A 26,008-nucleotide genomic window follows, 5' to 3' on the forward strand; every position below is an offset into this window, starting at 1 on the left:
ACCCTTACGTACTTGAGAGTGTTGGATAAAACAACGTTTGATGTAGTCCAATTGTTTCTTTCTTTTTGAGGATACCTGGGGTTGAAACTCATCAGAAGGATACTTGTATTTAGAAAGAACAACGCTTGAGAGTCGTTCCATGTCTTTTTTGTTCTGATTTGATTAAGGAGCAGTGCTCTTGAGATCGGAGCCCGAACTGCTGTTCTGTGGGCGCAAGTTACTGTTATTCATTTCTTTGACAAATAGTGATCGGCCTAATGAGTGTCGACCTAAGTACTGTCGACCTAAGGACCGGATACCCATGGGAACATGGTTTGTTCCAGACACAAAGTCATTTCCATTTCTTGCTTTATTTACAATCAGGACCAGTTCTTACATTACTCTACAGACCTTCCTCCTGCTTTTAGTTTAAAATTATTACATCATTTTATTTCTATGCTCTCAGTAATGAGAACGTACTGTACATGTGCATATAAATCTTTATTTCACACAGACAAATGGTTAAAAACCATGCTCACATGTTTTTGTGTAGAGCAAGCTAAGCCAGCACTGTCTGTGGCTAATCAAGGTTCTACAAGGAATCAACATAAACATAAACTACAGTCCAGATGTTTAAGATAATAAAATCTTTGGTTCTTTTTAGAGATGAGCGGGTTCGGTCCTTAGAGAACCGAAACCCCCCCCCGGAATTCACGTCACAAGCCCGGATCCGAGTCAGGCTCGGGTTTTCCCGCCTGACTCGGAAACCAAAACGAGGCACATCATCATCATTCCGCTGTCGGATTCTTGCGGGATTTGGATTCCGTATAAGGAGCCGCGCGTCCCCGTAATTTTCACTCCAGCATTGGAGAGTGTTGAGAGAGGACGTGTCTCCATTCTCTCAGTGTCCGTGTCTTGTGCTGTATTTGTCCAGTCACAGTGGTTGTGTCCTCTTGCTGCCATATGTCTGCTGTATAAGTCCGGTCCAGTGGTGCTGTGTTGTGCTGCATCCCTTCAGTGGTGGTGTATTGTGCTGCATCAGTCCAGTGGTAGTGTCCTGTGCATCAGACATCAGTCATTTCAGTGACCAGGCAGTCACAGTGGTATACTCTGCTGCCATATGTCCAGTGCTGCTGTATAATGATAACAAGTCCCTTACAGTGTTGCTGTGTTGTCCTGCATCAGACCAGTGATAGTGTCCTGTGCATCAGCCATCAGTTATTCCAGTGACCAGGCAGTCACAGTGGTTTACTCAGCTGCCATATGTCCAGTGCTGCTGTATAATAATAACAAGTCCCTTACAGTGTTTCTGTGTTGTCCTGCATCAGACCAGTGGTAGTGTCCTGTGCATCAGCCATCAGTCATTCCAGTGAACAGGCAGTCACAGTGGTATACTCAGCTGCCATATGTCCAGTGCTGCTGTATAATAATAAGTCCCTTACAGTGTTGCTGTGTTGTCCTGCATCAGACCAGTGGTAGTGTCCTGTGCATCAGCCATCAGTCATTCCAGTGACCAGGCAGTCACAGTGGTATACTCTGCTGCCATATGTCCAGTGCTGCTGTGTGTCCCTTACAGTGTTGCTGTGTTGTCCTGCATCAGACCAGTGGTAGTGTCCTGTGCATCAGCCATCAGTCATTCCTGTGTCGCATATTGTGTTATATAACTCCAGAAAAATAATGGAGAACAAAAATTTGGAGGATAAAATAGGTAAAGATCAAGAACCACTTCCTCCTACTGCTGAAGATGCTGCCACTAGCCATGACATAGACGATGAAATGCCATTGTTGTCTGCCAAGGCCGATGCCCAATGTGATAGTAAAGGGCATGTATAATCCAAAAGCCAAAGTTCAGTAAAAAGACCCAAAAAAAGAAATTTAAATGGTCTGAGGAGAAACGTAAACTTGCCAATATGCCATTTACGACACGGAGTGGCAAGGAACGGCTGAGGCCCTGGCCTATGTTCATGGCTAGTGGTTCAGCTTCACATGACGATGGAAGCCCCCATCCACCCGCTAGAAAAATTAAAAGAGTTAAGCTGGAAAAAGCACAGAAAAGAAATGTGCATTCTAAGATGGTATCACAAATCCCCAAGGAGAGTCCAGGTGTGTCGGCGGTTGCGATGCCTGACCTTCCCAACACTGGACGGGAAGAGGTGGCTTCATCCACCATTTGCACGCCCGCTGCAAGTGCTGGAAGGAGCACCCACAGTCCAGTTCCTGATATTGAAATTGAAGATGTCACTGTTGAAGTACACCAGGATGAGGATATGGGTGTTGCTGGCGCTGAGGAGGAAGTTGACGATGAGGATTCTGATGGTGATGTGGTTTGTATAAGTCAGGCAGCGCGTTCATTTGAGATTAGGGAAAAAGTGAATGAGGTTAATTACAAAGTATACCAGCCGGGAAAGAGAAAACCCGAACAAATCTACCATGTTAACTTAATCAAACCCTGGAAAGATAGGTTGTCTCTGTCAGCGGAGCCTTGCCCTTCGGTGTCTTCACCTCGGTTGCTTCCCGCAGTGAAGATGTCAGAGACATTATCAGCTGATCAGAACAATCAGGTTAAAGAATTTCTCATCCAAAATAGGGAGATATTTTCAGAGCTGCCTGGCCGAACGACCATAATAAAACATGACATTGTCACAGAACCAGGGGTCAGGGTTCATTTAAAGCCATATAGGATTCCTGAAGCTCAGCGAGAAGCTGTTTCTAAAGAAGTTAAAACCATGTTAGAACTTGGAGTCATAGAGGAATCTAACAGTGAGTGGTCCAGTCCCATAGTGCTCATCCCGAAGCCCGACGGTAGCATACGCTTCTGTAATGACTTTCGTAAGTTAAATGAGGTGTCTAAGTTTGACGCATACCCCATGCCCCGTGTGGATGAGCTATTAGAAAGGCTGGGAACAGCCAGGTTTCTCACCACGTTGGACCTGACCAAAGGTTACTGGCAAATACCTTTATCTGATAGCGCAAAAGAAAAAACAGCCTTTTCGGTTCCGAAGGGGCTGTACCAGTATAAGATGTTACCCTTTGGGTTGCATGGGGCTCCAGCAACCTTTCAACGGGCGATGGATAAAATTTTGAGGCCCCATAGAAAATATGCAGCTGCCTATTTGGATGATGTGGTAATTCACAGTACAGACTGGGGGTCCCATTTGGTTAAAGTACAAGCAGTACTGGACTCAATCAGAGAGGCAGGGTTAACTGCTAACCCAAAGAAGTGCTGCCTCGCAATGGAGGAGGTCAAATACTTGGGCTTCACCATAGGCAGAGGTCTGATTAGGCCCCAATTGAATAAAATTGATGCTATTCAAAACTGGCCTCGTCCAGTGAATAAAAAACAGGTAAGGGCTTTTTTTGGGAATAACTGGGTACTATAGACGGTTTATTCCCAATTTTGCGACCACAGCGGTGCCGTTGTCAGACCTTACCAAAGGGAAGCAGTCAAATGTGGTGAAATGGAACCCTGATGCAGAAAAAGCGTTCCAAGCGTTAAAAGTGGCTTTGTGTTCACAACCGGTGTTGATAACACCAGATTTTTCAAAAGAATTTGTGGTACAGACAGATGCCTCAGAGGTAGGGATAGGCGCTGTGCTTTCCCAAACCAGAGATGGGGACGAACACCCTAACATTTATTTGAGTAGGAAACTCAATGAGCATGAAAAAAGGTATGCCGTTGTGGAAAAGGAGGCTTTGGCCATTAAGTGGGTAGACAATTCAGACTAGTGACGGATCATGCCCCTTTAAAATGGATGTATGTAAATAGAGGCAAGAATGCTCGTGTAACTAGATGGTTTCTAGCGTTGCAGGATTTTAAGTTTACTGTCGAACATAGACCGGGTACACAATTGGCCAACGCAGATACATTGTCCCGCATCTTCTGTTTGGGGGCTACAAGTGTTCCGGCCCCTAGGTCGAAACAGGGGAGGGGGATATGTGACAAGAACACTGGGATCGTGTTTGAGGGCAGGTATGTTTGTCCCAGGTTCTTATCTTACATGTATTAGAAAAATGAAAACTTCTAGGAATATGTTTTGTTTTGTTAGAACCTTTTCAGTTTGTTGGAAAAGCTGGGTAAGGGCCCTGAAAGAGAGATGGGGCAAGTTCCAGACATTGGGCCCAGTTCGGGTCTTTGGCCTCACAGAAGGCTAATCAGGCTTTCAGCTGTGTAAGAGTGTTATAGAGCTGCTAGCCTGATTAATGTGTGCAGACTGCCTGGGAAGACTGCAGGATCTCTGTGAGAGAAACACGCTTCCTGATACAAGTGAGCTATACAGTGTACTGGAGAACTCTGTGTTTTTTTGTTTAGTGACAGTTAGGAACATCTTGTGTTTAGTTAGTGCCGGACAGGCAAGGTATTTTCTTTTGCTGTTTGTTTTATTTTCTGTATAATAAAACTGGCTGGGGCCAGTTGTACCGAAAACTGGACTTGTGTGGTTCCTCAGCTGCTGCAGGCTGCCATTTATCCCAGGAAACGGCACCTTGTACCCTTACAGTGTTACAATATATATATATATATATATATATATATATATATTAGTACAAAATGTTATGGCAGCAGCAGCCCAACAGCCGGTTCAACCACAATCAATCAATTTGTCTTCTTCAGGGGTTCACCAATTGATTGTGGTTTGAAACGGCTGTTGGGCTGCTGCTGCCATTACATTTAGACTGTATGGATCTTAAAACGTTTTTTTTGAAGTACAAATGCTGCTACTGAAAGTGAGTGTTGGTTCTTTTTTCTTGCAGAAAAAAAATGAGTGTTATTTACTAATAATTCTGGATCCTGCACCACTCTCTTTATTTTATACTGAGTGCTGTCTCACTGTATGTGTGTATAAAAAATAAAAATAAATATATATATATATATATATATATATACTACTATACTATTTATAAATACACACATACGTGTGTGTGTGTGTGTGTGTGTGTGTGTGTGTGTGTGTGTGTGTGTATTTATAAATAGTAGTTGCTGTTGGAAAAATAATTTCTCTAACGTCCTAGTGGATGCTGGGGACTCCGTCAGGACCATGGGGAATAGCGGCTCCGCAGGAGACAGGGCACAAAAAGTAAGCTTTTAGGATCACATGGTGTGTACTGGCTCCTCCCCCTATGACCCTCCTCCAAGCCTCAGTTAGGTTTTTGTGCCCGTCCGAGCAGGGTGCAATCTAGGTGGCTCTCATAAAGAGCTGCTTAGAAAAAGTTTTTTAGGTTTCTTATTTTCAGTGAGTCCTGCTGGCAACAGGCTCACTGCTACGAGGGACTTAGGGGAGAGAAGTGAACTCACCTGCGTGCAGGATGGATTTGCTTCTTAGGCTACTGGACACCATTAGCTCCAGAGGGATCGAACACAGGCCCAGCCATGGAGTCCGGTCCCGGAGCCGTGCCGCCGACCCCCCTTGCAGATGCCGAAGTTGAAGAGGTCCAGAGGTCCGGAAACAGGCGGCAGAAGACTTTCAGTCTTCATAAGGTAGCGCACAGCACTGCAGCTGTGCGCCATTGTTGTCGGCACACTTCACACCAGCGGTCACTGAGGGTGCAGGGCGCTGGGGGCGGCGCCCTGGGCAGCAATGTATAATACCTTTTTCTATGGCTAAAATACATCACATATAGCCCTTGAGGCTATATGGATGTATTTAACCCCTGCCATATATCGCAAACTCCGGGAGAAGAGCCCGCCGTTTTAGGGGGCGGGGCCTATTCTCCTCAGCACACAGCGCCATTTTCCTGCTCAGCTCCGCTGTGAGGAAGGCTCCCAGGACTCTCCCCTGCACTGCACTACAGAAACAGGGTAAAACAGAGAAGGGGGGCATATTTTGGCGATATTTTTTATATATTAAGCGCATATAACAGAAACAACACCTTTTAGGGTTGTTTATATACATTTTTATAGCGCTTTGGTGTGTGCTGGCAAACTCTCCCTCTGTCTCCCCAAAGGGCTAGTGGGGTCCTGTCTTCGATAAGAGCATTCCCTGTGTGTCTGCTGTGTGTCGGTACGTGTGTGTCGACATGTATGAGGACGATGTTGGTGTGGAGGCGGAGCAATTGCCGGTAATGGTGATGTCACCCCCTAGGGAGTCGACACCGGAATGGATGGCTTTAATTATGGAATTACGTGATAATGTTAGCACGCTGCAAAAGTCAGTTGACGACATGAGACGGCCGGAAAACCAGTTAGTACCTGTCCAGGCGTCTCAGGCACCGTCAGGGGCTGTAAAACGTCCCTTACCTCAGTCAGTCGACACAGGTACCGACACAGATGAATCTAGTGTCGACGGTGAAGAAAGAAACGTATTTTCCAATAGGGCCACACGTTATATGATCACGGCAATGAAGGAGGCTTTGCATATCTCTGATACTGCAGGTACCTCAAAGGGGGGTATTATGTGGGGTGTGAAAAAACTACCTGTAGCTTTTCCAGAATCAGAGGAATTGAATGACGTGTGTGATGAAGCGTGGGTTAACCCCGATAGAAAACTGCTAATTTCAAAGAAGTTATTGGCATTATACCCTTTCCCACCAGAGGTTAGGGCGCGCTGGGAAACATCCCCTAGGGTGGATAAGGCGCTCACACGCTTATCAAAACAAGTGGCGTTACCGTCTCCTGATACGGCCGCCCTCAAGGATCCAGCTGATAGGAGGCTGGAAACTACCCTGAAGAGTATATACACACATACTGGTGTTATACTGCGACCAGCAATAGCCTCAGCCTGGATGTGCAGTGCTGGGGTGGTGTGGTCGGATTCCCTGACTGAAAATATTGATACCCTGGATAGGGACAGTATTTTATTGACTATAGAGCAATTAAAGGATGCTTTTCTTTATATGCGAGATGCTCAGAGGGATATTTGCACTCTGGCATCGAGAGTAAGTGCGATGTCCATATCTGCCAGAAGAACTTTATGGACGCGACAGTGGTCAGGTGATGCGGATTCCAAACGGCATATGGAAGTATTGCCGTATAAAGGAGAGGAATTATTTGGGGTCGGTCTATCGGATCTGGTGGCCACGGCAACAGCCGGAAAATCCACTTTTTTACCTCAGGTCACCTCCCAACAGAAAAAGACACCGTCTTTTCAGCCGCAGTCCTTTCGTTCCTATAAGAACAAGCGGGCAAAAGGACAGTCATATTTGCCCAGAGGCAAAGGAAGGGGTAAGAGGGTGCAGCAAGCAACTACTTCCCACGAACAGAAGCCCTCCCCGGCTTCTACAAAGCCCTCAGCATGACGCTGGGGCTGTGCAAGCGGACTCAGGGGCGGTGGGGGGTCGACTAAAGATTTTCAGCACACACTGGGCGCGCTCACAGGTGGACCCTTGGATCCTGCAAGGTAGTATCTCAGGGTTACAAGTTGGAATTCGAAAAGTCTCCCCCTCGCCGGTTCCTAAAGTCTGCTTTACCAACGTCTCCCTCAGAAAGGGCGACGGTATTGGAAGCCATTCACAAGCTGTATTCTCAGCAGGTGATAGTCAAGGTATCCCTCCTACAACAGGGAAAGGGGTATTATTCCACACTATTTGTGGTACCGAAGCCGGACGGTTCGGTAAGACCTATTCTAAATCTGAAATCCTTGAACCTGTACATACAGAAATTCAAGTTCAAGATGGAGTCACTCAGAGCAGTGATAGCGAATCTGGAAGAAGGGGACTTCATGGTGTCCCTGGACATAAAAGATGCTTATCTGCATGTCCCAATTTACCCTTCACACCAAGGGTATCTCAGGTTCGTGATACAAAACTGTCATTATCAGTTTCAAACGCTGCCGTTTGGTTTGTCCACGGCACCTCGGGTCTTTACCAAGGTAATGGCCGAAATGATGGTTCTTCTACGAAGAAAAGGCGTATTAATTATCCCTTACTTGGACGATCTCCTGATAAGGGCAAGGTCCAGGGAACAGCTGGAAGTCGGAGTAGCACTAACCCAAGTAGTGCTTCAACAACACGGGTGGATTCTGAATCTTCCAAAATCTCAATTGACCCCGACGACACGTCTGCTGTTCCTGGGAATGATTCTGGACACTGTTCAGAAAAAGGTGTTTCTCCCGGAGGAGAAAGCAAGGGAGTTATCCGAACTTGTCAGGAACCTCCTAAAACCAGGAAATGTGTCAGTACATCAATGCACAAGAGTCCTGGGAAAGATGGTGGCTTCTTACGAAGCAATTCCATTCGGCAGATTCCACGCACGAATATTTCAGTGGGATCTGCTGGACAAATGGTCCGGATCGCATCTGCACATGCATCAGCGGATAACACTGTCACCAAGAACAAGGGTGTCTCTTCTGTGGTGGTTGCAGAGTGCCCATCTGTTAGAGGGCCGCAGATTCGGCATACAGGACTGGGTCCTGGTGACTACGGATGCCAGCCTACGAGGCTGGGGAGCAGTCACACAGGGAAGAAACTTCCAGGGCGTGTGGTCGAACCTGGAGACGTCTCTTCACATAAATATACTGGAGCTAAGAGCGATTTACAATGCTCTAAGCCTGGCAAAACCGCTGCTTCAGGGTCAGCCGGTGTTGATCCAGTCGGACAACATCACGGCAGTCGCCCACGTAAACAGACAGGGCGGCACGAGAAGCAGAAGAGCAATGAAAGAAGCTGCAAGGATTCTTCGCTGGGCGGAAAATCATGTCATAGCACTGTCAGCAGTGTTCATTCCGGGAGTGGACAACTGGGAAGCAGACTTCCTCAGCAGACACGACCTCCACCCGGGAGAGTGGGGACTTCATACAGAAGTCTTCCACATGATTGTGAACCGTTGGGAAAAACCAAAGGTGGACATGATGGCGTCCCGCCTCAACAAGAAACTGGACAGATATTGCGCCAGGTCAAGAGACCCTCAGGCAATAGCTGTGGACGCTCTGGTAACACCGTGGGTGTACCAGTCCGTGTATGTGTTTCCTCCTCTGCCTCTCATACCAAAGGTACTGAGAATTATACGGCTACGGGGAGTAAGAACAATACTCGTGGCTCCGGATTGGCCGAGAAGGACTTGGTACCCGGAACTTCAAGAGATGCTCACGGAAGAGCCGTGGCCTCTACCGTTAAGAAGGGATCTGCTTCAGCAGGGACCTTGTATGTTCCAAGACTTACCGCGACTGCGTTTGACGGCATGGCGGTTGAACGCCGGATTCTAAAAGAAAAGGGCATTCCAGAGGAAGTTATTCCTACCTTGATTAAAGCCAGGAAGGAAGTGACCGCACAACATTATCACCGCATTTGGAGAAAATATGTTGCGTGGTGTGAGGCCAAGAAGGCCCCAACGGAGGAATTTCAATTGGGTCGATTCCTACATTTCCTGCAGGCAGGATTGTCTATGGGCCTCAAATTGGGGTCTATTAAGGTTCAAATTTCGGCCTTATCGATTTTCTTCCAGAAAGAATTGGCTTCAGTGCCTGAAGTACAAACCTTTGTCAAAGGTGTACTACATATACAGCCCCCGATTGTGCCTCCAGTGGCACCGTGGGATCTCAACGTAGTTTTGGATTTTCTCAAATCCCATTGGTTTGAGCCGCTCAAATCGGTAGATTTGAAGTATCTTACATGGAAAGTAACCATGCTACTGGCCCTGGCTTCAGCCAGGAGAGTATCAGAGTTGGCGGCTTTATCGTACAAAAGCCCATATCTGATTTTCCATTCGGACAGGGCAGAACTGCGGACGCGTCCTCAGTTTCTGCCTAAGGTGGTTTCGGCTTTTCACTTGAACCAGCCTATTGTGGTGCCTGCGGCTACTAGCGACTTGGAGGACTCCAAGTTGCTGGACGTTGTCAGAGCATTGAAAATATATATATTTCAAGGACGGCTGGAGTCAGAAAATCTGACTCGCTGTTTATCCTGTATGCACCCAACAAGAGGGGTGCTCCTGCGTCTAAGCAGACGATTGCTCGTTGGATCTGTAGCACAATCCAACTTGCACATTCTGTGGCAGGCCTGCCACAGCCTAAATCTGTAAATGCCCACTCCACAAGGAAGGTGGGCTCATCTTGGGCGGCTGCCCGAGGGGTCTCGGCATTACAACTTTGCCGAGCAGCTACGTGGTCAGGGGAGAACACGTTTGTAAAATTTTACAAATTTGATACTCTGGCTAAGGAGGACCTGGAGTTCTCTCATTCGGTGCTGCAGAGTCATCCGCACTCTCCCGCCCGTTTGGGAGCTTTGGTATAATCCCCATGGTCCTGACGGAGTCCCCAGCATCCACTAGGACGTTAGAGAAAATAAGAATTTACTTACCGATAATTCTATTTCTCATAGTCCGTAGTGGATGCTGGGCGCCCATCCCAAGTGCGGATTGTCTGCAATACTTGTACATAGTTATTGTTATAAAAATCGGGTTATTATTGTTGTGAGCCATCTTTTCAGAGGCTTCTTCGTTGTTATCATACTGTTAACTGGGTTCAAATCACAAGTTGTACGGTGTGATTGGTGTGGCTGGTATGAGTCTTACCCGGGATTCAAGATCCTTCCTTCCTTATTGTGTACGCTCGTCCGGGCACAGTACCTAACTGAGGCTTGGAGGAGGGTCATAGGGGGAGGAGCCAGTACACACCATGTGATCCTAAAAGCTTACTTTTTGTGCCCTGTCTCCTGCGGAGCCGCTATTCCCCATGGTCCTGACGGAGTCCCCAGCATCCACTACGGACTATGAGAAATAGAATTATCGGTAAGTAAATTCTTATTTTAGTACACTCTACACATGGTGCTGTAAATGATATAAAAAAGCCCTTACCTGGTAAACACTCAAAGTAGTCTTGAGCATTGTAGATAATAGATACTTTGCCTGTGCCAAAATAACAGTCTGAAAGGAAATAAATAATACAATCTGACTAGGGTCCATATGAGAGTAACAGGATATAAAGGGCACCATAGATCATTCTTTTGCTCCAAACATGCGGTACCAAAATGGAACGCTTGCAGCACTTTATGTAATGTCAATACTGGAGATACAGTAAGTGAGCTATCCTGTAATAATTCAAGTAGAGGGAACCAAAACGCCTTAATTATGGCATTTATACCGCAAGCTGCTCTGAACTTTGGAGGTTTTATCTCTTTCCCTTCAGAGGCCAACTGAGAACCTAATGACGAAGACAAGGCATGAAGGAAATAAAGCACCTTTGTCATCAGAAACATCTTAATGGTACAGAGAGAACGATCTCCCCATAGCCAGGGATGAGGTGATCTTTAAGTGCCTGAAAAGCTTCTGACTACACTTGCTAACACAATATTCCCTGCAGAGTGTCCTTGAATGGGAATCACTGTACCTGCTTTCTAAATAATGTGCTGTGCAATTTCTGGGGACGCCTGTCTGGTGACTGTAATGTGTGTCTGAAACACACGGCTAGTACAGCTTGGATTATTACAGTTTTATCCCCGATTGCTTTATGAAAAGTGCTTTATAGGGCGTGGTGAGGGTGGTCACTCATACATACTGTAACACATGGCATAACAATTTCAAGTTATTTTGCCTAAGAGTTACAGATGGAGCCTCGCTCATCTAGCCTTCTCTGCTGCACCTAGGTGCACCAAGGCTTATTAGCATAAGCCTTTCATCTATTGTTCTCAGCTGCAATACAATACAGAGAGAACAATACAGCAGGGGATTAAAGGGCCTATTTATCACCATCCGCATCCAGGATGCGGATGTGAGGTGATAAAATCGCCCCAACTCGCACTGCGATAATTGACTACTTTGCAGGGATGTATTAATTATCGCGTGCAGGGACAGAGCTTGCGTTCAAGCTCTGTCCTTGCGATGCCTCTTTGCAGCATCATCGGGGTATATTTCGGAAAAAATACCTCGATGTTCTGCTGCGCATGCGCCGACGAAAAGGATCTGAAGTGTGAGTATTCAATAATCGGCCAAACTTGACAGGTTTGGCCCGTTCCCAACAATGGAATCCTATTTTTTTTAAAGTTGAATTGACAATGTCGGAAACGGGGCTAAAACCTATCAGGTTTGGCCACGCTTCCGACAGTGCATGTGGATTCCGACAATCCACGTGTTTTCCGACAAGTCGGGAATTCCCGTCTTGTCAGAAAAAAACAAGAGTCATTGAATAGGTCGGAACCCCTTCCGACCTAAACCTGTCGGAAACTGCCGTCTTTCCGACAAGACAGCAGTTTCTGACAAGAATTGAATACCCCCCATAGTCAGTCGATTATCGCTCAGCTGCAAAAATATCAGATTGCATACGTCTCTGAATCAGGTCCTATGTTCCGTGTTGAGAGTTTAATGATTGTAACCAGGGGAGCCAAGAGGGCAAGGGGGAGTTGTACTAAGCCTTGGAGAGTAATAAAGTATGTTTAAAAAAATAGGATTTTAAATACCTGCCGGTAAATCCTTTTCTCGCAGTTTGTAGAGGATGCTGGGGTCCATTTTAGTACCATGGGGTATAGACGGGATCCGCAGGAGACATGGGCACACTATAAGACTTTGAATGGGTGTGAACTGGCTCCTCCCTCTATGCCCCTCCTCCAGACCTCAGTATAGGAACTGTGCCCGAGGAGACGGACATTCTCGAGAGAGGAATTACTATTAAACTTGTGGCGAGATTCACACCATCCATAAACAACATATCGGCTAACATGGCCTTTAACATAAGTCATTACAACCAGCATGTATAACGCAACAGCAACAGCTGTTAACAACCGGACACATGAAACAATGTGCAAAAAGATAAACGTAATCAGCAGGAAAAATGAGCACTGGGCGGGCGCCCAGCATCCTCTACGGACTACGAGAAAAGGATTTACCGGCAGGTAATTAAAATCCTATTTTCTCTTACGTCCTAGAGGATGCTGGGGTCCATTTTAGTACCATGGGGATATACCAAAGCTCCCAGTACGGGCGGGAAAGTGCAAATGTTCCTGCAGAACTGACTGACCAAACTGAAGGTGTCAAACTTATAAAACTTATCAAATGTGTTTGCACCCAAACTGTCACTGACCTGGGTTCGGAGTGTTGAGAACTCGGGGGTTCTTCCGATGATCGGAAAGAGGAACCACAGCTGGGCCAGAGCAGGGATGGCCGGATGTAGGTTTTCCTCATGCAGAACTAGCCGTAGTAACTGGCGTATAATGCTGAAGATTTAAATGATGATTTGAGAACGATGGTGAAGCACACAGAAGAATGAAGAACTTGTGAGCGATGCTGAAGAAATGAATGAGGATTTGAGAACGATGGTGAAGCACACAGAAGAATGAAGAACTTGTGAGCGATGCTGAAGAAATGAATGAGGATTTGAGAACGATGGTGAAGCACACAGAAGAATGAAGAATTTGTGAGTGATGTTTGAAGAATGAGAAGCTTGTGAGCGATGTTGAAGAAATGAAATGAGGATTTAAGATTCAGTGTAACTCTGGAAGTATGGAAGGCGTTCCACTTGGAGATATCATGTAATACAGGAAACACAGGAGGTGTCCCCCTAAGAGAAACACTGTAACTCAGAGAATGTCCCACTGAGTGATACACTGTAACGCAGGTAGCACAGTGAATGTTCCACTGAGTGATACACTGTAACGTGGGTAGCACAGTGATTGTTCCACTGAGTGATACACTGTAACGCTGGTAGCACAGTGAATGTTCCACTAGGTGATACACTGTAACGCTGGTAGCACAGTGATTGTTCCACTGAGTGATACTCTGCAAACGCTGGAAGCACAAGGAATGTTCCACTGAGAGATACTCTGCAAACGCTGGAAGCACAAGGAATGTTCCACTGAGAGATACTCTGCAAACGCTGGTACACAGGAGACGTTCAGTTTAGAGAACTCACTGAACGCTGCTAGCACTGGTGATCATAGAAGAGACGATACTCAGGCGCCGGAGCTCTGCACGGCGTCTTCCTTTGAACTTCCCGCTCTCTCCCAATTGGCGGAAGGGGCCGATGACGTCACTCGCCCACCACGCCCGCGTGAACGCCAGGCGCAACGGCGGCACCCACACCCCGGGAACCCGGCGGAGGCAGCCCCAGCAAGACACAACAACCCGGAGCCCACCGGGGGCGGCGACCGCCGGGAGACCCAGCGCACCCGGAGCGGTAAGCGCGGCAGCCGCAGCGCCGCGAGTGTGACAGTACCCCCTCCTCTAGGAGTGGCCCCATGGACACTTTCCTGGTTTCGTGGGATGCTTAGAATGAAAGATCCGGACTAGTCGGGGAGCAGTGACTTCAGAAGCTTTGACCCAGCTCCTCTCCTCAGGACCATAACCTTTCCATTCTACCAGATACTGTAAATTCTTGTGAAGATAACGAGAGTCAAGAATAGCTTTGATTTCAAATTCTGTTCCAGCTTCAGTCTCTACCGAGGTCGGCCTAGGAGACTCTGAATGGAACCGATTTAAGATGAGGGGACGAAGAAGAGAAACATGGAACGAATTTGGTACCCGAAAGTGGGAAGGCAACCCCAATTTGCAGACAACCGGGTTTAGGATTTGCAAAACAGGGTAAGGACCGATGAACCTCGGAGCAAACTTCATAGCGGGCACTCTTAAACGAAGATTGCGGGTAGAGAGCCATACCCTGTCACCAACTTTGTATTGAGGGGCTGCTTGCCGTTTTCTATCCGCAAAGAATTTGTAGCGGCCAGAGATTTTTTTTAAATTAGCATGAACTTTACACCAGATTTGACTGAAGTGCTGGAGAGTAGAAGCTGCAGCAGGAACATCCTCCGAAGGCGAGATGGGTAATTCTGGGACTCGTGGATGGAATCCATAATTAATGAAGAATGGAGACTCACCAGTGGAAGAGTGATACAGATGGTTATGGGCAAACTCGGCCCAGGGTAACAGTTCCACCCAATCGTCCTGCGAAGGAGAAAGATAAACGTGGAGAAAAGTCTCTAAATCTTGATTGACGCGTTCAGTTTGCCCATTGGTTTGTGTATGGTAAGCAGATGAGAACTTGAGTTTTATTTGTAAAGCTGAACAGAGGGCCCTCCAGAATCTAGCAGTGAACTGTACCTCTCGATCAGAGACTATCTCCCGAGGTAACCCGTGCAGGCGGAAGTGTTCACGAATAAATAGTAAAGCCAACTTGGGAGCCGTTGGTAACCCGGACAACGGAACAAAATGTGCCATTTTAGAAAAGCGGTCAATAATCACCCAGATGGTATTGTAACCCTTGGAGAGGGGTAATTCGGTAACAAAGTCCATGGAAATATGGGTCCAGGGTTTCTTAAGAATGGACAGTGGACGAAGCAACCCCGTAGGAGGCAGACGAAGAGTTTTGTGCTGAGCACATTGAGGACATGAGTTGACATAATCTTGTTTATCCTTCTTCATGGTGTCCCACCAATATGACCTTCGTAGAAATTCACACATCTTTTGAACACCAGGATGACCGGAAAACTTGGAGATATGAGCCCACTGCAGCAACTTTGGACGAAATTCAACTGGTACAGACATTCTCCCAGGAGGAGGACCCAGAGTAGTGGGAGCTGCTGAAATAGAGACTGGACTGAGAATCAAACTCTTTTCAAAGGAATTCTCCTCATCCGAGGCCGTTAAAGAACGAGACAGAGCATCAGCCTTAGCGTTGAGAGTCCCGGCCCGGTACGTAATAACAAACGAGAATCGAGTGAAAAAGAGCGCCCATCTAGCTTGACGGGAATTCAAGCACTGGGCCGTCTTGATATACAACAAGTTCTTGTGATCGGTATAGACGGTAATTAGGTGTTTAGCACCTTCCAATAAGTACCTCCATTCTTCTAGGGCAGATTTTATTGCTAAAAGCTCCTGATCTCCAATGGTGTAGTTTCGTTCAGCAGGAGAGAACTTACGAGAATGGAAACCACATGGATGTAACTTCCCATCAGAGGAGTACTGTGAAAGAACGGCACCGATGCCTACTGAAGAAGCATCGACTTCCAAGAAGAATGGTTTAGAAAAATTTGGTTGTTGGAGTACCGGAGCAGACATGAAGGCTGATTTCAACCGGGCAAACACTACTTCAGCTTCTGAAGACCAGTGACTTGGGTCAGACCCGTTTTTGGTTAGGGCAGTAATAGGTGCAATAATGGAAGAAAATCCCTTTATAAATTTCCGGTAGTAATTTGCAAAGCCCAGAAATCTTTGTACCGCTTTCAAGGAGAGAGGCTGAGTCCAGTCCCGAATGGCAGTGAGTTTCTCCGGATCCATGCGAAGCTCTGTACCTGAGATGACATATCCGAGGAATGGAATTGAAGGGACCTCGAAGACACATTTGGAAATCTTGCCGTAGAGACGATTCCTTCGTAGGCAAAGAAGTACTTCTTTGACCTGTACTCGGTGCTCTGCAAGATTCTTAGAAAATATCAGAATGTCATCCAAGTACACCACTACGCTTTGATATAACATATCTCGGAAGATTTCATTTACAAATCCCTGAAAAACGGCAGGGGCATTGCTGAGGCCAAACGGCATTACCAGATACTCGTAATTCCCGTCCCTGGTATTGAAGGCCGTCTTCCATTCGTCCCCCTGTCGGATACGTATCAAATTATAGGCTCCTCTTAAGTCGAGCTTAGGGAAAACGTGGACTCCACGAACCCTATCAAATAGCTCCGTGATTAGCGGTAGAGGATATTTGTTCTTAATGGTGATATTGTTTAAGCCACGATAATCAATACATGGTTTTAACCCTCCGCCCTTCTTCTTCACGAAAAAGAAACCTGCTCCAGCCGGGGAGGTAGAGGGGCGAATGAATCCTTTCAGCAGATTAGACTTGATGTAGTCCGACATAGCTTGGGTCTCGGGTAATGATAAGGGATATGTGCAGCCCCGAGGTGGCATTCTCCCTGGGATAAGCTCAATGGGACAGTCCCAGGGTCTATGCGGTGGTAACTGATCGGCCGCCTGTTCTGAAAATACGTCTGTGAACTCCCGATAGGCCTCTGGAATGAGCTCCTCATCCGACTTGGAAGATGCACGGAGCGGGTAAACAGGAGTGAGACAATTAGAGTGACAAAACGAACTCCAGGACACTATTTGTGACGACTTCCAGTCGACGTGAGGATTGTGAATTGTAAGCCAAGGTAGACCAAGAACAAGATCGTGAAGCATCTCCCGAATTACTAGGAACTCCAGATGTTCTTGAGGCAGAGCTCCGACCTGCAGCTTGATTGGCTCTGTGCGACTTGTAATAAGACCATTAGATATTTTGGTACCATTGATGGCGGTCAACGTAATAGGTCGTTTCACAGACTGTAACTGTAAACCCAGACTCTGAACACAAGAAAGAGAAACAAAGTTCCCTGCAGCCCAAGAGTCCAGCACGGCTTTAACAGGTTTAGTTATATACTCAGAAAACAGAGACACGGAGAGTAAACAATCCACTGTCGGAGAAGATTTAGATGTAACCCCTAACTCAACTTCTCCGGAACAAGCTAGGACTGCCCGTTTCCTGGATGGGACTTGCAGAATTTGATAAAGTGATCCGCGGCTCCACAGTAGAGGCAGAGTTTACCCTCACGACGGCGCTGTCGTTCTTCCGGGGACAGCCGGGATCGATTGATTTGCATGGGTTCATCCGAACTTGGGGTAACTGTTTGCTTAGACAGGAGAGACCGGAATCTGGATTGATCCGACCGACTACGCTCGCCACCTCGTTCCTGCATGCGGAGATCCACCTTAACGCAGAGTGAGATCAACTGTTCTAAGGAATCTGGCAGATCCCTAGTGACCAGCTCGTCTTTTAGACGGTCGGAGAGCCCGTTCCAGAAAGCGGCCTGGAGAGCATAATTATTCCAGCGTAGTTCCGAGGCTATGGTCTGGAAGTGAATCACATACTGTCCCACTGAACGGGAGCCTTGACGGACTCGGAGCAGGTCCGAGGAAGCAGCGGACATTCTGCCGGGCTCATCAAAAATCCTTCGGAATGACGCGATGAAATTGGTGTAACTGGAAACCAAAGGGTCACAATCCAACGCTGAACCTTCAAGCAAGGAAATAATGTATGCCACTTTGGCCCGATCCGTGGGGAAGTTGTGTGAGAGAAGTTCAAAATGCACCTCGCATTGATTGAGAAAACCACGGCAATTCTTTGGATTCCCATTACAGCGAGAGGGAGTGGGAAGCTGAAGGCGTGACCTGGTTCCGGACAAGGACTGAACATTACTGGTGGCAACCACTGGAGCGGGTACTGGAACTGGAGCCGGAACTACAGAAGCCAGGGAAGCCTGAATTTGATCCAGCCGGCCGGATAATTCCAGGAGATACTGCATCACCTGGCCCTGTGCTGCCTCCTGACTCTGAACTCAGGAAACTAAGTTTTGGATGGCACTTGATTCTGGGTTCCGATCCCCCGGGTCCATGAGGCCTGAGTATACTGTCACTGACTTGGGTTCGGAGTGTTGAGAACTCGGGGGTTCTTCCGATGATCGGAAAGAGGAACCACAGCTGGGCCGGAGCAGGGATGGCCGGATGTAGATTTTCCTCATGCAGAACTAACCATAGTAACTGGCGTATAATGCTGAAGAATTAAATGATGATTTGAGAACGATGATGAAGCACACAGAAGAATGAAGAACTTGTGAGTGATGCTGAAGAAATGAATGAGGATTTGAGAACGATGGTGAAGCACACAGAAGAATGAAGAACTTGTGAGCGATGCTGAAGAAATTAATGAGGATTTGAGAACGATGGTGAAGCACACAGAAGAATGAAGAACTTGTGAGCGATGCTGAAGAAATGAATGATGATTTGAGAACGATGGTGAAGCACACAGAAGAATGAAGAATTTGTGAGCGATGTTTGAAGAATGAGAAGCTTGTGAGCGATGTTGAAGAAATGAAATGAGGATTTAAGATTCAGTGTAACTCTGGAAGTATGGAAGGCGTTCCACTTGGAGATATCATGTAATACAGGAAACACAGGAGGTGTCCCCCTAAGAGAAACACTGTAACTCAGAGAATGTTCCACTGAGTGATACACTGTAACGCTGGTAGCACAGTGAATGTTCCACGGAGTGATACACTGTAACGCTGGTAGCACAGTGAATGTTCCACTGAGTGATACACTGTAACGCAGGTAGCACAGTGATTGTTCCACTGAGTGATACACTGTAACGCTGGTAGCACAGTGAATGTTCCACTAGGTGATACACTGTAACGCTGGTAGCACAGTGATTGTTCCACTGAGTGATACTCTGCAAACGCTGGAAGCACAAGGAATGTTCCACTGAGAGATACTCTGCAAACGCTGGAAGCACAAGGAATGTTCCACTGAGAGATACTCTGCAAACGCTGGTACACAGGAGACGTTCAGTTTAGAGAACTCACTGAACGCTGCTAGAACTGGTGATCATAGAAGAGACGATACTCAGGTGCCGGAGCTTTGCACGGCGTCTTCCTTTGAACTTCCCGCTCTCTCCCAATTGGCGGAAGGGGCCGATGACGTCACTCGCCCACCACGCCCCCGTGAATGCCAGGCGCAACGGCGGCGCCCACACCCCGGGAACCCGCCGGAGGCAGCGCCAGCAAGACACAACAACCCGGAGCCCACTGCGGGCGGCGACCCAGTGCACCCGGAGCGGTAAGCGCAGCAGCCGCAGCGCCGCGAGTGTGACACAACCAAGTAGCAGCTCGGCAGATTTGCAAAGCCAGACCCCCCGGGCAGCCGCCCAGGACGAACTCACTTTCCTTGTAGAGTGGGCTTTTACCGAAATCGGTAATGGCAATCCTGCCGTGGAATGAGCGTGCTGAATAGTACCCCTGATCCAGCGTGCAATAGTCTGCTTAGAAGCAGGACCCCCAATCTTGTTGGGGTCATAGAGGACAAACAGAGATTCTGTTTTCCTTATCCGAGCCGTTCTTACAACATAAGTCCTCAGCTCTCTGACGACATCCAAGGACCTTGAGACAGCTGAGGTGTCAGAAGCTACTGGCACCACCATTGGTTGGTTGATATAAAAAGAAGACACAACCTTCCGAAGAAAGTGCTGACATGTTGTCAGTTCAGCCCTATCTTCATGAAATATCAAATAAGGATTCTGTGACAGAGCTCCTAACTCAGACACTCGTCTGCCTGAAACCAAGGCCAACAGCATGACCACTTTTCAAGTGAGAACTTTAACTCCACCTCTTGCAGAGGCTCAAAACAGTCCAATTTAAGGAACTGCAACACCACATTAAGATCCCATGGCGCCGCAGGAGGCACAAAGGGAGGGTGGATGCGCAGAACCCCTTTCACGAACGTCTGGACCTCAGGAAGAGAAGTCAATTGTTTCTGATAGAAAACTAACAAGGCCGAAATCTGAATCTTGATAGATCCTAATCTCAATCTAGCATCCACACCTGCCTGTAGAAATAGGAGAAGACGTCCTAATTTAAACTCTACCGCAGGAGACTTCTTGGATTCACACCAAGATACATATTTTCTCCAAATACGATGGTAATGTTTGGACGTTACCCCTTTCCTGGCCAGAATAAGTGTGGGAATGACTTAATTGGGAATACCCTTACGGGCTAGGATCTGGCACTCAACAGCCATGCCGTCAAATCCTGATAAACGGCCCCTGCTGAAACAGGTCCTCGCGAAGAGGAAGAGGCCGAGGATCTTCCAGTAATAACTCTTGAAGATCTGGATACCAAGCCCTCCTTGGTCAGTCCGGAGCATTGAGTATTGCTCGAACTCCTGTTCTTCTGATGATCTTGAGAACTTTTGGAGTAAGTGGAAGTGGAGGGAACAGATACACTGACCGAAACACCCACTGGGTCACTAGTGCATCTATCGCTATTGCTTGTGGGTCTCTTGACCTGGAACAATATTTCTGAAGCTTCTTGTTGCGGCGTGATGCCATCATATCCACTTGAGGAACACCCCAACAACTTGCCACCTCTGCAAAGACTTCTTGGTGGAGGCCCCATTCTCCTGGATGGAGATCGTGTCTGCTGAGGAAGTCTGCTTCCCAGTTGTCCACTCCCGGAATGAAAATTGGCGACAGAGCTTTTGCATGTCTTTCTGCCCAGAGGAGTATCTTTGCCACCTCTGCCATTGTTGCTCTGCTTTTTGTTCCGCCTCAACGGTTTATGTAAGCTACTGCCGTTACATTGTCTGACTGGATCTGTTTGGGACGACCTTGAAGAAGGTGTGCCATTTGATGAAGACTGTTGTACACAGCTCTCAACTCCAGAATGTTTATGTGAAGACGAGTTTATTAACTTGACCCTCTTCCTTGGAAGCTTTCGCCTTGCGTGACTGCTCCCCATACTCGGAGACTTGCATCCGTGGTCACCAGGATCCAGGCCTGAATCCCGAACCTGCGTCCCTCCAGTAGGTGAGAAATTTGTAGCCACCGCAGGAGCGAAATCCTGGCTTTCGCTGACAAGGTTATCCTTTGATGCATGTGGAGATGCGACCCTGACCACTTGTCCAATAGGTCCCACTGGAAGACCCAGGCATGGAAACGGCCATATTGTAGCACCTCGTAAGCTGCTACCATTTTCCCCAACAGGCGAATGCACTGATGAATTGATACTGTTCTTGGTCTCAAACGTTGTTTGACCATGCTCTGGATGTCCTGAGCCTTTTCCACTGGTAGAAATACTCTCTGTATCTCGGTGTCCAGTATCATTCCCAAAAAATTATAATCTCATTGTCGGTTCGAACTGCGATTTTGGAAAGTTGATGATCCAACCGTGCTGTTGAAGCACCTTCGGGGACAATGCTATGTTCTGGAGTAGCTTGAACCTGGATCTCGCTTTTATGAGGAGATCGTCCAATTATGAGATTATGTTGACTCCTTGTTTGCGAAGGAGAACCATCATCTCCGCCATCACCTTGGTGAATATTCTCGAAGACGTGAAGAGCCCGAACGGTAATGTCTGGAATTGGTAGTGGCAATTCTGAACCGCAAACCTCAGGTATGCTTGAATTGGCGGGTAAATGGGGACATGCAAGTAAGCATCCTTGATGTCCACAGACACCAGAAATTCCTTTTCTTCCAAGCTGGAAATCACCGCTCTCAAGGATTCCATCTTGAATTTGAACCTTTTCGAATAAAGATTCAGAGATTTTAGGTTTAAAATCGGTCTGACCGAGCCATTCGGCTTCGGCACCACAAACAGGCTTGAATACAAACCTTGGTTTCTTTGTTCGGCAGGAACCAAGGCAATTATTTTGTCTTGACATAATTTGTGTATTGCGTTCAGGACATTTGTGCCGTCCTAAGCAGAAACTGGGGGAAGGTCTTGAAATTCCAACCTGTAACCTTGAGATACTATCTGTAATATCCATGGATCCAGGTCTGAGTGAAGCCAGACCTGGCTGAAATATAAAAGACGTGCCCCGACCCGATCTCACTCCCGCAGACGAGCCCCAGCGTCATGCTGTGGCTTTTGCAGAAGTAGTTGCTGACTTCTACTCCTGTTGTAGATTTTCTACTTTTTCCTCTCCCTTTTCCTGTGACAAAAGGGGTACTCTTAGCCTTTTTGTACTTGTTGGGCCAAAAGGACTGCATAGTATGAGAATGATATACTTTTTTTTTTTTTTAGCCAGTGTAGCTGCCGACGGCAGAAATGCTGACTTGCCAGATGTAGTAGTTGATATCATGGCATCTAGTTTCCAAAGAGGGCCTCACCATTGTAGGGGACCGCCCAATACTTCTTTTGGATTCAGCATCAGCATTCCATTGGCGGATCCAGAGCGCCCTGTGGCTGAAATCGCCATAGTAGAGGCCCTTGAGCCCAGTAAGCCTATGCCCTTCATAGCCTCAACCAAGTAACCTGCAGAATCTTTGATATGACCTAGAATTTGCAGCATATCATCTTTATCGACAGTGTCAATATTAACAATTAAATTGTCTGCCCACTTTTCCACTGCGTTACCTACCCACGCAGAAGCAATAACGTACCCGTAGCAACATAGATGGACTTTAAAGTCGTCTCTAATTTGCGGTCAGCAGGTTCTTTTAATGAAGCTGACCCTGGGGCAGGTAAAACGATTTTCTTTGACAACCTAGAGACTGAGGTGTCTATCATTGGGGGTGACTCCCACTTACGCCTATCCTCTTCAGGGAAAGGGTACGCTATCCTTAGGCCGAGGAAAAGTCACCACTTGTTTTTATTTAATTTAAAATAATCTTTTTCCTCAGGTGGAGGTGTTGTGTCAGGAAATTCTAACACCTCTTTTATAGTTACTATCATACATTGAATGCTCTTAGCCAGTATGGGATCTACCCCCCTCAAATCTCCAGTGACGACTTCAGTGTCAGAATCTGTGTCAGTGTCCCTTTCAGTGCCAGATTAAGGTCCATATGGGCCTGGAGATGAAATTTATGAGGGGCCTATTTTATGCCACCGCAGAGGATGTGAAAACTCTATGGGGGTGTGACTAGTAATGTTGGGGGTGTGGTTGATGTTGTGAGGGTGTGGTCTGCACAGGGGGTGTGACTAGCGCGTACCTTGTAAAACCTCAATCTCCCTCACTTCTTCAGTTACTGTATATCAATAGTGTAATGTGAGAATCTACAAACGAACAAAGGAAAACATCTCTTGTTAATGTGACTGTAATATGGTAAATGGTGCTTAGTGATGACATATGATAAAGCTGATTATTTATCTTGAACTTAAGCTATATACTTATTAAAGACAACATACGCAATAGGCACACGAGGTGCCGTAATGGTACGCACTTAGCGTAACAGACGCTAGGCCGTGGTCGAGACGCACGAGCGGCACGTTCGCTCATGGCTTACGCTTGGTATCGAGCACGCTATAGGCGGTCCGAGTACCGTAATGCTACGCTATTAGCGTAGTGGACGCTGTACCGCGAGAGCGGGATACAAGCGGCGCTGACGCTCACAGATCTACACACAGACAACCTTGTAACAATACACTGTAAGGGTATGCTTACGCTGTAAAACTTATTACTGTAATACTACCACAATGTAACGCTGATTAACCTTTATGATATGAAAGCTGTTTGAGCGACTGAGACGCTCAATAACCCTTAGTAATAAATGATGAAATACACAAGACCTGATGTAGATTTAAAAACCACTCCGGCTCTAACACCACGTGGATGATTCTTTTAGTATAAAAAGGGGAAAACAATACATCAGATACACTACAGATCTAACATTAATACCTAAACAGAATATCTAGACATAAATACAAACATTAACAAATGATTGAAAATACAGATACATAGAATGAGAATGACTGGCATACATTAACCGGGTAACAAAGTGGCCACAGAGAAACATACCATACGGGGAAACACTCGCAAGCGCGACCGGATCCAGTCCACCAATTATCCGACTGATAATTGTTGATGAGAGAGAGTCTTGTGTCACCAAGCCTATTGCAAGCTATATTTATTTACTAACTCAAGACATACTACAATAGATACTGTGTGCTCTCTTTCCATTGGTTAGGGGGTGGGACATGTACTGCACCTGGGATCATTGGTTAGTTCAAGAAGTGGGCGATGGCTAGGACTTGTTAGTATTCTAAATTCCTCTTTGTCTGATTATATTGAGGAAAGCTATTGTTTTGGATCTTCCAAACAAACTCTGTCTCTGGGCTTTGTTTACCCCACCTTCAGTTGAGACAATTGACAACTCAGCACTCATTATTCTGGAGAGAAACCTGGTTCTATTCATAAACAAAGGTGTAAGCCCTCTTCATAGAATCTCAAAGCTTAGTGTAAATAAGGCTATAGTCTGTGGGAAATAAATGACTGAATTCTTTTCACCTACCCTGCACTTGTGTAATTTATTCGGAATGCAATTAATCTTATTTTCTACTTCTGAGCATAACCATGAGCAGGAACTATGCGAATCCCTCCCAATTGTCATAGGCACAACACCCCTTCAATACCCCACAGCTGGACACCAACCACTACCCTCCAACCTTTGTCTGAGCCCTCCCAGCATGCGAAGAGGAATCTCTCTGTCTAAGAGGTTTTAAACTTACCATACTTGCTGACATTGTTAATGGGAATATTAACTATAATATATTATTACGCTATTTGGGTTAAATATGTCGCGATCGAGTCGCACGCTACAAGCTCACAAACTCTGCCGTATTTACACATCCCATGCGCACGAGACGCTGGAGCGTCCCTTACAAAATCTGCGGGGATGTGTACGCACGGGGGACCAGGCAACGAGCAGCATGCGCACACATTAGGGGTTAATACAAGGCATATGAATCATGATATTTTTCGACTCTGACAGTCCAGCTTTTGGCAGTCACCAATAACTGCCACTTCCTAAACAATTCAAACAGAAAAATATATGTCATCATGTAAATACCTTTTTATGATTGGGTAAGGGAGGAGAGGAGAAGGTGAGAAAGATATGACCTAGTGAGATAGTAGAAGCATGTGTGTATGAATCCATGTCTGAGGGGTCATGTATCATCGTGCCGTACGTGTTCTAAATGAACCTTCGAGGTATTGCAAAGTATACATTTGAATCCTTCTTATCCCGTATTAAGGGTCTGTTGATGGGCTGTCAAACTCTACCGAGCTATTTTCGGCTTTTGGTTGCAACAAATGGGGGAGCACATTTAGTTGATGATACATGAATGGGGGAAAATGTGAATGCTGATATATGTGTCTATATTCCCTGTCGACTATGTGTGTCCTTACCTGAAGGTTGTAGTGGTGAAGATAAGAAACAATTGTTATGAATGCAGTCGTAAAACTATGTGAGTTTTAATAGACAGTCGCCGATTGAGGTCTTATCTGATGTCTTGTCTTGATGTACATGTTGTCTGTTGTCTCTCGGTGCCTTTGCTGTAAGTGGGGAAGCAAAAGCTGTTCCAGTGTCCATAAAATTACAGTCTCTAAAGTATTGGGCTTTCGTAAAAAGTTAAAGTCACTAGGGATATTGGGGGTCTGTGACACAGTTCAGCAATGGTCTGTATAAAAGAGGTTGTCAAATTCTTCTTCCAAGCGGATGTCTTTGTACCTTGGAGGAAAACAAAGGAGAAACGGGTGAAAGAAACGGACCGTGGAATCACATTTTCATCACAACATTGTCTCTATCGTTGGGTCATAAATCAAATTAGTTGTTGTTATTACAGTGTCCTCGCTCCTCAGACTCATCACTCT

Source organism: Pseudophryne corroboree, chromosome 6, assembly GCF_028390025.1.
Source record: "Pseudophryne corroboree isolate aPseCor3 chromosome 6, aPseCor3.hap2, whole genome shotgun sequence".
Classification (NCBI taxonomy): domain Eukaryota; kingdom Metazoa; phylum Chordata; class Amphibia; order Anura; family Myobatrachidae; genus Pseudophryne; species Pseudophryne corroboree.